Raw genomic sequence first — 15,358 nt, forward strand, 5'->3', positions numbered from 1 at the left:
ACTGCACCCCCCAATCACCCCACACCCCTCCCCTGCATGCCACACCACTCCTTTCCCACCATCCACACACACTCCCCCAATGAACCAATAACAATCACAATGTGAGGAGCCACAACTCCCACAATGCATCACTCCCCACACGCAAAAAAATCACAGTCCAACGGCACAGTGGAACACCTGCATGGACAACCATACCACGGCCCGCACCTACTGGTTGCTATGACAGCATCCCAACACATGGCCATGAAAGCAAGGCCAACCACCATCCACAATCCACCATGCCATATAGAAACCATGGCACAATCCCCATACCCAAATCAATGTCTGCAGTGCAGCAGCTGTCATTGTCATCAGTGGGAAGCAAGTCGGGACACTGCATGCACCACACCATGAATATGACAACTACACATCCACATACAAACTCTCCCCTTTTCCATCCACAGGTAACCCTGTCACTGCCACCCAGCAGAGGATGCCAGGGATGAAGGCCCCAGTGGATGTCTGGATGGGGACAAGTTGCCTGGGCCATTTGGTGTGACTGGTCAGTCCACAAGCAGCAGCCCCACCCTAGACATTCTGGACTCCCCCTCCCATGTGGCTACAACACCTCAGCCAGCCCCTCCTCTCCAAAACCTGGGCCCCGGGACCTCTCAATCAGAAATGGGCCCCACAGTACAGGAGCCAGAGTCAAGGGCACATACCCCAGACAATGAAGGGCCTGTGGCTACTGGAGATGGGCACACTGCACCAGAAACATGGCGGGCCAGGGGTAGTGGAAGGAGATATGTGTATCAAGGGTCAGGCACGAGTCCTGGGTGCACACCACCAAACCCAGGACATGATGGCCCAGATCCTCACCACCATGCAGGAGAGCCAAAGGCTGCAGAGGGAACACTATCAGGAGGCCTTGTAGCAGTAGCAGACCCACAATGCCACCATGGCCTCCATAACAGGGGTGCTGAAGGAACTCACCACCATTCAGCATGAGTCCACCTCCCACCAGCAGGCCCCTTCCAAAAGCCACATCTTCTGAGCCCTCTACGTCAGCATCAGCTAGTGGAATGGAGGCACTTCCACAGGACCCACAGGACACCAGCACCCCTCCCCCTTTAGTTAGGGAGCCCCCATACAAGCGAGGACATCAAAGCAGACATACTGCCAGAACTGATGCCAAGACCTAGACCACCACAAGTAAGTGACCATCTCCTGAACATTCTCCCTTGTTTGTCACTAAGACACCCTTTTTACTATCCACTGTCATCTCTCCATTCTCCCATGACCATCATACTGGACTTCGAATACCCACAGCTGGCGTAATTACTCCAATGAATCCACCCGACATGGCCCCACTCATGAGCCCTTGCACTTGTACCTCCCAAATAAACACCATTGAGCACAGTTACTGCCTACGTCTTTATTGTAATGAGTATGACAGATTCTGCCATTACATGTGCAATAGTCAACCCAATGTCCTGCCAATGTATGTGAGGGTGACAGAGGGGGAGCAATGTGCAGCAATAATTACAATGAAGTAGGCAGTGGCTGGAGAGATCTGTCAAGGGAGGCAACAGGTGAGGTAGTGTAGGAAAGTACCATCTTCCTTGGCATGTTACCCCCATTTTTACCTGCATGTCAGTATGTTTTTGCCTGTTTCACTGGGATCCTGCTGGTCAGGACCCCAGTGCTCATAGTTTATGGCCTAATGTGTGTGTCTGATAGTGCTTGACTGTGTCATTGAGGCTCTGCTTATCAGAACCTCAGTGCTTATGCTCTCTCTGCTTTTAAATTTGTCACTATAGGCTAGTGACTTCATTTACCAATTTCAATTTGCACGCTGGACCCCTCTTAAAAGTCCCTAGTATATGGTACCTAGGTACCCAGGGCATTGGGGTTCCAGGAGATCTATATGGGCTGCAGCATTTCTTTTGCCACCGATAGGGAGCTCAGACACTCCCTGCCACAGGCCTGCCATTGCATCCTGTGTGAAATAGTGCACACACTATTTCATAGCCATTTTCACTGCACTTAAGTAACTTATAAGCCACCTATATGTCTAACCCTCACTTGCTGAAGGTGAGGTGCAAAGTTACTAAGTGTGAGGGCACCAGAAGGACTGAACAAATTTCCCTTGGGTGATGAAGTCACTCCCCTGCTCACACAGGCACCTTCCAAGATGACGACCGGTACCCTTGGACTCCTCTCACAGTGGCGATCATGCTCCTAAGGACACAGAGGGTGGACTCCATTGACATAGACTGTCCTGAGGTCCTGCTGACGCAATTTGGAGGAGGTAAGACCTTGCCTTCCCTGAGAGTGATGGTTCCCCTGCGTCTTCTTCACCTCCTGACGCCTCTGTGCACTACTTGCAAAATTCCTTAATGAAAAGCCTAGGCCAGGTCCCCAGCACTCCATCCTGCGATGCTCAACTCACTGAGTTGTTCTCCGGCTGCGTGGGACCTTCCTTTGTTGTGCTGCACCAACCGTGTTTTGCACCTCATTTGTCTTCGTTACCTGGGACTCCCGTGGGTGCTGTCTGGCACCCTGAGGGTTCTCTAAAGTGCTTAGAGCCCCCACTTCCTCCTCACACAGAGTTGAGGCCCCCAGGTCCTTCCTGGGTCTAGCCACTGCTATTTTGACGCAAAACGCATATTTGTTGTAACCAAGGCTTGTTGGCGACTTCCAACACGAAGTCACATCTGCATCCATCTTCACGTTGTGTGACATCTTCTGTATGATGCAGGAACCCGCTGGGTTGGCTGGGGCTCCTGCCCTTCCTGGAACTTCTTTCGACTTCTGGACTTGGTCCCCTCCTTTAGCAGGTCCTCAGGTCCAGGAATACAGAAGTTGTTGTTTGCAGACTTGGGGGGTCATTCTGACCCTGGCGGTCATGGACCGCCAGGGCCGGGGTTGGAGGATGCACCGCCAACAGGCTGGCGGTGCATCAAGGGCAATTCTGACCGCGACGGTAAAGCCGCGGTCAGAAATGGGAAACCGGCGGTTTCCCGCCGGTTTTCCCCTGCCCCTGTGAATCCTCCACGGCGGCGCTGCAAGCAGCGCCGCCATGGGGATTCCGACCCCCTTCCCGCCAGCCTGGTTCTGGCGGTATTCACCGCCAGAACCAGGCTGGCGAGAACGGGTGTCGTGGGGCCCCCTAACAGGGCCCCACATTGATTTTCAGTGTCTGCCTAGCAGACACTGAAAATCGCGATGGGTGCAACTGCACCCGTCGCACACCAGCAACTCCACCATTCGGAGCCGGCTTCCTCGTTGCTGGTGCTTTCCCGCTGGGCGGGCGGGCGGCCTTTTGGCGGTCGCCCGCCAGCCCAGCGGGAAAGTCAGAATGACCGCCGCAGTCCTTTGACCGCGGTACGGTCTTCTGGTGGTTCCCGCCAGGCGGGCGGCTTCCGCCGCCGGCGGGGGTCAGAATGACCCCCTTGGTTGGTTACTACAAAATCCCAATCACGAAGTGTGGTGTGTCCTAAGGAAACTTGCAGTACTTTACTCCTGCTTTTCTGGGCTTTGGGTTGGGGTAATTTACTTACCTTTACTGTAGTCTTACTCTCCCAGCGATTCTGCACACACTTCACTTGTCTAGGGGGGAATTTGTGATTTGCATTCCACTTTCTTACTATATGGTTTGTGTTGCCCCTAGACCTATTTTCTCCTTTTGTATTCTATTGCATCTCCTAATGTTTGCACCATCCTATGTCTAATTACTTACCTTATTTTGGTGTCTTGTGTATATATTGTGTATAATACTAACCTCCAGAAGGAATATTGCCTCTAAGATATTTTTGGTACTGTGTCACTCAAATAAACTACCTTTATTTTTGGTAACAGTGAGTATTGTCTTTACTTGTGTATAAATACTGTGTAACTATAAGTGGTATTGCAGGAGCTTTGGATGTCTCCTAGTGCAGCCTAAACTGCTCTAGTATAGCTATTTCTATCAGCCTAAGCTGCTAGAACACTACTACTTCATAAATAAGTGATAACTGGACCTGGTATAAGGTGAAGTATCCAAGGAACCCACTACAAACCAGGCCAGCCTCCTACAAGTAGGGACCAAAGTGCTGCACAACAATGTCCTGAAAGTAGAACAAGACAGGGTCATCAATCACTATAAGAGTCACATATCCCACCTCAACACACATGCACTGTAAGTACAGGAACCCAAGCCTGAGATGGTGTAGGAGGCTGCCCTGGTTTGTAGTGGGTATGAGGGGGAACATCCTAACACAGCTGCAGGAATGTGTCGCAGACAACACATCGTACAAAACTTTTTCTAACTATAGACACTATCACCACTTTGTTATCATATGGAATTAAACACCTCACTTCATCCCTCAATCATGCTCTGGATAATTATTTATGTATCAAATGATCTCTAGGAATCATATTCAGAGTATTGTCTCATGGAGCATTGCAGAAATACAAATGTGCATACTTCAGATGCCACATCACATTTGATGGGTATGAATGTACAGCAAACATCACACACAGTTTTAATGAAATACATCTTTTTTATTTCACATTTGAAGGGCAATATCATAAGACCACAGCTATGAGAGACATCCATGTTGCCAACATGGTCCATTGCAGCATATGACACACAACTAAGACACCACCAATCATAAGGTAAAAAAGTGCTCATAAATGAGGCAGTGGATGTGCAATTGCATTGGTAACAGTAATGTATGACCTTGATAGCAGTAAGTGTGACATCAGCTATCTCTGCAAGAAGCATGTGTGACAAGAAGTGTATCAAACCTGAAAATGGATAGCACAAGTTCCCCATGTATGACAAGCATTGCTCACAAGACATGCCCTTCGCAGACCATCCCAGGTAATAAGTCCTGCCACTGCCATGTTTTAAGTCTCTGCCCACCCTTCTCTAGGGGGCACTCTAAAAAATGGACTATCTGTACCCTGAGAATCATCATCTACACTCTTTACCTTGTTCATGTATGTTCCTGACCGAGCCTGCATCCTGTTAGTCAGACTGCTTCCAGTCTTTGCGTTAACCAGGGACGTTCCCTGTGGCTACATTTGCCTCATAGTTTGTTTCCCTCTGTTTCCTCTTGGTGTATTGTGTCTGGTAGGTTTACAATGAATCCTCAAATGTATAGTATAGTTTAATTTGTTTACTTATCGTATTTTGTTCTGGAACATGTAGTCAAGTGGGCTAATCCAGCCCCCATCCCTTGTCTGGTTTTGCATGTATTCATTAGTGCCAAACAGTGACAGTGTGCTATGGCTGTATGCATGGATTTGGTACTGTGCCTCCAGCCCAACAACATGTTTGTGTCCTGACGGTTCAGACACAGATTCACTTCTGCCCCAACCTTTTGATGGAGCTTGTGTGGTGACTAGCTGTGAGATTAATCAGCACAGAGACACTGATGTTCCCTGTTGCAGTGGGAATTTTAGTGCCCACAAAGTGCACAAATGTAGTGATGAAACCTGCCTGTTTTTCTATTACTGATCCATAATGTATTTGAGCACACCAAGGTTGCTCTGTCATCAGCCTTCTGAAATTTCTATTGTGCCTTAACTGCCCTAACCCCATGCATGCCGTTAGGTGATCTTTGGCTTTTGGTCAAATCTGCTTTGAAGGATACTCTGTTAATTCAAGGGTTGGCTCCACAGACTCATGACTAGACCTGCACGTAACTGTGACAGCATGGAGGCCAATACTGACACAGGGTACACATGGCCACACACTGGAACTGGACACCTTTGTGCAATGAACCACTGGAAATATGTGAACACATGCAGCATGGTCTGCTGGTGCTCCACAGACACAGGAGAAACATAGGTCATTTACATGAGCCAAACTGTGGTGAACATAACAATTTTATGATTGTATTCAAGACTCTGGTGGTCATTCCAACCTCGGCGGTAAAAGGCGCTTACCGCCGTGCAGAAGACCGCCATAACACCGCCGCGGCCGCGGTAAACCGCCACGGTCATTCTGACCCACAACAGGCAAACCGCCAAAATAGAGACATCCACAAAAGTCCGCCACACCAAAGGGCAGCGAGAAACTGGCGATGACCAAACCTCCACCGTCATGCCAACAGAAATACGCCCACACTATCACGACACACGAATCCACGCGGCGGTCTTTCAACCGTGGTATTCCATTGGCGGTACACACTGCAGCGCTCAAAATACACACACATATGCAAAACACAGCCACATTGGACAATTCGAAATACACACACCTGATACACATACACACACCACTCCCACACACCCAATACAATATAAAACACACACCCACATCACCCACAAACCCCTACTCCTAGAGATTCGTGAACACGCACAGAGATAAGAGACCCGAGCACACAGACGCGCAATTCACTGTCACCCATCTATACTACCACACACGTCAAAATACACACCAATATACATCACCACACTTAGCACCACACAATCCACCCCACACATCACCCAAACCACCCCATGGCACCGCAAAGACACCCCAGGTTTTCTGACGCTGAACTCAGGGTCATGGTGGAGGAAATTGTACGGGTAGAGCCACAGCTCTTCGGACACAGGTGCAGCACACCACCATTGCCAGGAAGATGGAGCTATGGAGCAGAATAGTGGACAGGGTCAACGCTGTGGGACAGCACCCAAGAAATCGGGACGACATCAGGAAGAGGTGGAACGACCTACGGGGGAAGGTGCGTTCCATGGTATCCAGGCACAACATCGCGGTGCAGCGGACTGGTGGCGGACCCGCACCTCCTCCCCCAGAATTTACAACATGGGAGGAGCAGGTCTTGCCGATCCTGCATCCTGAGGGCCTCGCAGAAGTAGGCGGAGGAATGGACTCTGGTAAGTCATATCTTAATTACTACATCCCCCCAACCCCACCAGCATGCCAACTCATACCCCCACCCTCACCCCCACCCCCATCACACCTACTCCTTGCAAATGTCTCACCCTCACAACCCACCCATCCCAACACCAAGCCCTGCATGCGACCACTAAGCATGGATACCCATCACCTAAGCATGCCCATTGCACATACCCATCCCCCCCAAACCACCCTCACAAAAGCCCCCACACAGGAATGCAAGCACAGGGGTACACGGGCACCCACCCATTGCACTCTATGGCACACACAGAAGCAATAATCATACTATTATACCCCTGCAGGACCCGAACGCCACGTCACCGCGCAGGAGGGTCCACAAATGTCCACTCCACCCCCAGAAGAGGCCCACAGTGATGATAGCACCTCTGTCTCCCTGGATCTAGATGACCAGCCCGGCCCATCGGGGACCTCTGGACAGTAGGTTCCCCTCAGACAGCCACAGGCCACAGCAAACCTTCCCCCCTCTGGGAACACCAGCACAGCACCCACCCAGCGGGCCCATACCTCTGTCCCCAGGACACGTCAATCAGCGGTGTGTCCACCACTACAGGGCACCCAGGATAACCCACCACCCCAACAACAACAGGGACCTGGGGGCAGTGGTAGTGGGCACACGGTCCAGGGGACAGAGGCCAAGGGAAACAGGGGAACTGGAAGGGCTCCTGTGCGACAGGGGGGGGGACAGGCCCAAGGAACCCACCCTCCACGAGGCCCTCTCCTCCATCATGGGAGCATACCACCACTCCCAGGAGACGATGGCGACGGTCCTGGCCAGGTTTCAGGAGATGCAGCTTCTGCAGGAGCAACAGTATATGGGGTTCAGGGAAGAACTGAGAAACATCTGTACCGCCATGGGTACCATCGTAGTGGCTCTGAATGAGGTAGTCACCACATTGCGGGACACTGTTGCACCACAAAGGGCCCCTGACACTGGCATGGACCAAGAACTGCCTACCACCTCTGCCGGCGCTAGAGGACAGGAGGCCACGACACAAGACCAACAGGCCACCAGAACCCCACCCCCTGCAGAAGGTGAACCACCCCGCAAGCGGGCCCTGAGATCCAGGAAGAAGACAGAGTAAGATGCCAAGACCCCTGCCAGCAAAGGATACCTCCCTGATTGTCATCCAACTGTCCCACATTGACACCCTGTCCATTCTTACACTGCCCCTGCTCCACTTTCCACAGGCATCTGGACAATGCACCTGTGATACTGATAGTCTGGACTCTGCCATGGACAATCCTCCACCATCACACCTCAACCATTTGCAACCACCCACCAATTTAGAGCACTGTAATAAACACACTTATTGCATCAAACAATCTGGAGTCTGGCTGTGATTATGTACAAATGTATTAGACATTACCGTGCCAAATGGCATATTCACATTGTGATGCCAACATACCAATGTCACACAGCTGTAGTCCATGGGGAAATAAAGCAGATGTCACGCAGTGGGGCCCCCATCTCTGAAATTGGAAGGGAAAGTCACAACTCAGTTACCATACACTGGGGGAAAAGGACAGACAGTAGAGAGGTAGTAGGGGTTAAGTATATGTAATATGCCGGTGTAGATTCTTACCTGTGTGTCATTGAAAATACTGCTGTATTACTGTGTTCCTGTTCTCTATGTCGTCCTCTTCGCCTTCCTCCTCTTCACTCTCCACAGGCTCCACAGCTGCTACAACACCACCATCTGGACCATCCTCCTGCAGAAAAGGCACCTGGCGTCGCAAAGCCAGGTTGTGAAGCATACAGCAGGCCACGATGATCTGGCACACCTTCTTTGGTGAGTACATTAGGGATCCACCTGTCATATGTAGGCAGCGGAACCTGGCCTTCAGGAGGCCGAAGGTCCGCTCGATCACCCTCCTAGTTCTCCCATGGGCCTCATTGTACCGTTCCTCTGCCCTTGTCCTGGGATTCCTCACTGGGGTCAGTAGCCATGACAGGTTGGGGTAACCAGAGTCTCCTAATAGCCACACACAGTGCCTCTGGAGTTGACCCATCACGTAAGGGATGCTGCTATTCGCATGATGTACGCGTCATGCACTGACCCAGGGAACTTGGCATTAACATGGGAGATGTACTGGTCCGCCAAACACACCATCTGGACATTCATGGAATGATAACTCTTCCTGTTCCTGTACACCTGTTCACTCCTGCTGGGGGGGACCAAAGCAACATGAGTCCCATCAATGGCACCAATGATGTTGGGGATATGTCCAAGGGCATAGAAATCAGCCTTCACTGTAGCCAAATCCCCCACCTCAGGGAAGACGATGTAGCTCCACATGTGTTTCAGCAGGGCAGACAACACTCTGGAGAACACCTTGGAAAACATGGGCTGGGACATCCCTGATGATATGGCCACTGTTGTTTGAAATGACCCACTTGCTAGGAAATGGAGTACTGACAGCACCTGCACTAGAGGGGGGATCCCTGTGGGTTGGCGGATTGGTGACATCAGGTCTGGCTCCAACTGGGTACATAGTTCCTTTATAGTGGCTCGGTCAAGCCTGTATGTCAGTATGACATGTCTTTCCTCCATTGTCGACAGGTCCACCAGCGGTCTGTACACGGGAAGATTTCTCCATCTCCTCGCATGTCCCAGTGGACGGTGCCTATGAAGGACAACAGCGAGCACAGAGTCAATCAACCCACAGGTACGTAACCACAGCTTGCACATAACACGATTCCCAATGCATTGAATGGCTTGTATGAGTGTCGATGCAAGGCCTAGGTATGTGTGACGCAGTAGAAAATAAGGCATGTGGGCCCTTGAAATGGCGGCTGCCTGACCTGTGAAGTGCGACAATGGGATGTGAGGTCAATGCGCTGGCGTGGGACACCGTGGCGGTAGGCGGTCGAAGACCGCGGCGCAAAGCTGCATTGGTTAACATTGAACCCTATGGGTCTCAGGAGCCAATGACGATGTGCGCCGGCGGTCGCGGTACGCACTGCCGCGGTACGCACCGCCGCGGGCGTGACCGCCATTTTCTATCAGCTTAATCACTCGATACCTGATCTTCCACAGGAGAGGACCTACACTGCAAGTGCTGCTGTGACCACGGTCTGGAAGAGACAATGGCTCATGCGACTGGGGAAAGGGCCCCTGCCTTCACTGCTCAGGAGTTGGAGAAACTCGTGGGTGGGGTCCTCCCCCAGTATGTGCAACTCTACGGTCCTCCAGACCAACAGGTAAGTTCACTGGGACCATGCTTTGTGGGCAATTCCTGTGTTGAGTTGGGTGGATGAAAGATGGTTGGGAGGGGAGCGATTGAGGCATGCATCAAACGACAGATGAGAGCATGTGCCACATGGCAAGGGTGGGGAAGGGGGGGCCACTCACATCGAGCATGCAGAAGGTGATGATTATTCTTCTCTCCCTGTACATGTAACATAGGTCAGCGCCCACCAGAAAATCGGTATTTGGCGTGCCATCGCCAAGGACGTCCGGACCCTGGGGGTCCACCAGAGACGGGGCACCCACTGCAGGAAGAGATGGGAGGACATCCGACGCTGGAGCAGGAAGACGGCGGAGGCTCAGCTGGGGATGGCCTCCCAACGTGGGAGGGGTGCACGTCGTACTTTGACCCCCCTGATGTCCCGGATCCTGGCAGTGGCCTAACCCGAGTTGGATGGGCGCGTGAGCACATCACAGCAGACACAAGGGGGTGAGTACACTCAAATCCTGGTTACTTTGCGCGCAGTGGAGGTGTCTGGGTGGGGGAGGAGGGCTGTGGGTATCCCTAGGCCAGTGCGATATCTGTAGGCTAGGCCCCTCCGTAAGGCATGGCCCTGTGCCCCCGCCCCCCACCTCTGTAGGGTGCCAAGTACAGCTATTCATTGCCCTGTGTCATGTATGTGAGCAGAGGTCGCCCATAGGCTTGTAGGCCATGACCCACGGATTGCGTAGTCGACCCCAAGTGCGCGGCGTAGTGCAGGGGGCTTCTGTGTCTGTCCTGTCCGCCAACGGTGTCGCCAATGCATGCACTCAACATTTCTTTTTCCCCACCCCACTTTTTTGTTGTCTTCCTGTTCATTTGTGCATTAGCATCATCAGGCGGAGGAGAAGTGGCATCGGAGCACGAGGGAGCTGTATCTCACATGGCCATGGCGGGCCATGCAACTGACTCGGATTTCAGACGGAGGGCGAGGGGAGCTCCACAGCGGGGACTCGTGCGGATGTCAGTGACAGCGACTCGTCCTCTGAAGGGAGCTCCCTTGTGGTGGCGGCAACATCCGTGCCCCCCGCTACAACAGGTACAGCCGCCACCCAGCGCACCAGCACCACCCTCCCAGCAGCCCCTCAGCGTTTGCCCCATGCCTGCTCACCCAGGAAGGTGGGCATCTCCTTCGCCCCAGGCACCTCAGTCCCTGCCCCAGTCACCCCTGCTGCCCTCAGTGACACATCACGCAAGCATTCACAAGCAACATCCACATGCAGACATACCAACACCCACTGCCTCCATTGTGTCCCCCTCCTCCTCGTCTCCCTCCTCCCTCCCTGTCACGTCTACACTCACACCTGCATGCACAACATCTTCAGCCACTACGTCCATCACCAGCACACCCACCAGAACCCCCGCACACGTGCAGTCACCACCCCCACTACCATTCACACATCCCCTGTGTCCTCTCCCAGTGTGTCTGTCACCCCCTCTTCCAAGCTACACAAACGCAGGCAGCTACCCACCCAACAGCCATCCACCTCACGACAGCCTCCAGCACAAGCACCTGCACCCAAAGACACCAGACTTCAAACTCCTACAACCACAACCTCCTCCTCCACCCCATACCTACTACACCTACCCGTCCCTCTCTTCCTAAACTTATTTTCCTTTCCAAACTTGACCTCTTTCCAACAACTCCCCCACCGCGTCCATCTAAAAAGACTCCAGTCAGCACCTCAGCCACCACAACAGCGGGCCCTCAGAAGACAGTCTGCCATGGACTGTGGAGTCCACCACCCTCAAGGGCAGGCAGCTCAGTAGGGAGCCAAGGCACGGGCAGCCCACCGTCGCAAAAACATGCCAAAATTGTCAGTGCCCGGCGCGAGAGTTCTAAAACACCTGGGACAAAAATTCCTACCATGGCTCCGGCAGGGAGTGTGGTGCCACCTGGCACACCGCCAAAGGTGGGGAAGGGCCACAGGCGACCAGGGAAGGCTGGGAAGGGCAGCACGCCCGACAAGACCGCCAGCAGACCAGCTGAGCAGGAGGGCCCCGCATGCCCCATCCCAGGTGGGCAGGAGGAGACCAACAGGCCCGGGACTGCAGCCCAGGAGGGCCCCACCAGGCCGATCCCAGGTGGGCAGGAAGGCGCAGCCAGCCACAGGTCAGGTGGCGAATGACCTCCATGCCATGGGCTGATCCGCTGAACTGGGCACTCATCCAAAGCACCGCTCCGCTGGGCCCTTCATCTCAAGCACCGCTCCGCTGGGCACCGCCGTCTCAAGAACCGCTGAACTGGGCCCTTCATCTCAAGCACCGCTCCGCTGGGCACCGCCGTCTCAAGAACCGCTGAACTGGGCCCTTCATCTCAAGAACCGCTCCGCTGGGCACCGCCGTCTCAAGAACCGCTGAACTGGGCCCTTCATCTCAAGCACTGCTCCGCTGGGCACCGCCGTCTCAAGCACTGCTCCGCTGGGCACCGCTGTCTCAAGCACCGCTCCGCTGGGCACCGCCGTCTCAAGCACCGCTGAACTGGGCCCTTCATCCCAAGCACCGCTCCGCTGGGCCCTTCATCTCAAGCACCGCTCCGCTGGGCACCGCCGTATCAAGAACCGCTGAACTGGGCCCTTCATCTCAAGCACCGCTCCGCTGGGCCCTTCATCTCAAGCACCGCTCCGCTGGGCCCTTCATCTCAAGCACCGCTCCGCTGGGCACCGCCGTCTCAAGAACCGCTGAACTGGGCTTTTCATCTCAAGCACTGCTCCGCTGGGCCCTTCATCTCAAGAACCGCTCCGCTGGGCACCGCCGTATCAAGAACCGCTGAACTGGGCCCTTCATCTCAAGCACTGCTTCGCTGGGCACCGCCGTCTCAAGCACTGCTCCGCTGGGCACCGCCGTCTCAAGCACCGCTACGCTGGGCACCGCCGTCTCAAGCACCGCTCCGCTGGGCACCGCCGTCTCAAGCACCGCTGAACTGGGCCCTTCATCTCAAGCACCGCTCCGCTGGGCCCTTCATCTCAAGCACCGCCCCGCTGGGCACCGCCGTATCAAGAACCGCTGAACTGGGCCCTTCATCTCAAGCACCGCTCCGCTGGGCACCGCCGTCTCAAGAACCGCTGAACTGGGCCCTTCATCTCAAGCACCGCTCCGCTGGGCCCTTCATCTCAAGAACCGCTCCGCTGGGCACCGCCGTCTCAAGCACCGCTGAACTGGGCCCTTCATCTCAAGCACAGCTGAACTGGGCCCTTCATCTCAAGCACCGCTCCGCTGGGCCCTTCATCTCAAGCACCGCTGGCCCATTGGCGGAAGGGGCAGGCCCGCATCTGTGTCGGGCAGGGCTGCACGAAGCACTCTGGGCACTAGTCCCCCTCCAGTACCAGTGGAGACTGATATTGACTTGAGAGACTGTGGCTTTGCACTCCCCAGGATTGAACTGTGGGCAAACCACCCACTGTAGAGACTTGAGAGACTGTGGCTTTGCACTCCCCAGGATGGCACAGTGGGCAAGCCACCCACTGTAGAGACTTGAGAGACTGTGGCTTTGCACTCCCCAGGATGGTCCAGTGGGCAAGCCACCCACTGTAGAGACTTGAGAGACTGTGGCTTTGCACTCCCCAGGATGGTCCAGAAGGCAAGCCACCCACTGTAGAGACTTGAGAGACTGTGACTTTGCACTCCCCCAGGATGGCACAGTGGCCATGGAGGCCCCTCGTGGATCTGGCGTCGTGGACTCATCTGGCTGAGGTGCCCCCCTTCCCCCTGAGGTGCCTGTAGTTTTCCTATCTGATGCCCCTGCAGTATTCTCTCCGTTGGAGTCAGGTATCCTGTGTGGGCTTTGCCCATGTGATTTTGGCCCAGTGGCCCATGAACAATGGCTGATACACATATCGGACTGGACAATTTATGTATATAAAGTTATAGATGTGTGATATATTTTATACTCAGTCATACAATATATTTCTAAGTTTATAATCATTTACTTTTGTCTTTGCATTCTTCCGGGGGGTTAGGGGGGGTAACTGTGATGTGTTGCTATGCATTGATGTGTGTGTTGTAGTGGGTGAGGGTGAGGGTGGGTGTGTCGCATATGTGTGTCCCCGAAGTTTTTTGCCTCCCCCCACCCCTGTGTCGTAGGTGCAGTACTCACCGTTGTCTTCTGCATCGGCGTTCATGCTCCTGGTAGAGGAGCAGGAAGACAATAGCTGGGAGGATGTGGAGTTTGGGATCCATGCTGTCCAGATTCCTCGTGGGGTGTATGGAGGTGAGCGTTTTCCGTTTGAAATGTCTGTTTCCGCCGTGTTTTTATCGGCGGGGCTACCGCCCCGGAAAAGGTGCCGGATTGGTGGGTTGTGATAGGGAGAGCGGTACATTGTCTCCCGCCTGTCTGTTGGCGGTGACCGCCGCACTGTTTGTTTGTCCCGCCGTGGCGGGCGGTGTGTTAAAGTGGTTTCCGCCAGGGTCGGAATTGCATTTTTTTTACCGCCAGCCTGTCTGTTGGCGGTTGCCGCCGCTTTAACACCGACCGCAAGGGTTGGAATGACACCCTCTGTGTCATAAGCACTGTAGCTACCTAGCATGTTCAAAGGCCTGACTCATGGGTAGTATACACACAAGTGACCATGAAGTAGTAGCCAACATTTTATGACATGTGAGGGGTAACATATCTGACATAGCCATTATCAGGCATACTCGATCTTTCCTGTGTGTAGTTAGTCACGGGAAATGTATTATCCCCAATGTCAAGCAAGTGCACAAAGCATAAGAGGCAACAGATATTACAAACACATATCATGACTGATGTACCTCATTGAATGGCATCTGATGGTTATACCCATTTGTAACACATTCATACATGCACATTATGCCAAATGTTTTGCCTGCCGTTCCCACAGAGGCACACAAACAATTCACACACATAAGCACACGAGCCATGAGTCTTTTGTTTAGTAAGGTAGCCTTGCTGTCCTCTATTGATGCAACACTTGCTCAAACTTGAAAAATCCTATTTTATTTCCAAAGTTTGTGCTGGTGTTGCGTCAGTTAAGAGAGCTAATCCTGCACAACAACATGAGTATTATGGGCCGCAGTAGTATGGTCTGCCACATGCTCCCAAACACTAGAACACACACTGCAGGTCATACCATCCTATCTTTATATAGTTGTAGGCTGCATGAATGTAAAAAAAGACGCATATGCATAAAAAAATTACACATATGCATTAAAAATGAGGCTCATGGGTTAAAAAAGACGCATATGAATTAAAAAAATTACGCATATGCATTAAAAAAGACG

This window comes from Pleurodeles waltl, chromosome 1_2, assembly GCF_031143425.1.
Source record: "Pleurodeles waltl isolate 20211129_DDA chromosome 1_2, aPleWal1.hap1.20221129, whole genome shotgun sequence".
Classification (NCBI taxonomy): domain Eukaryota; kingdom Metazoa; phylum Chordata; class Amphibia; order Caudata; family Salamandridae; genus Pleurodeles; species Pleurodeles waltl.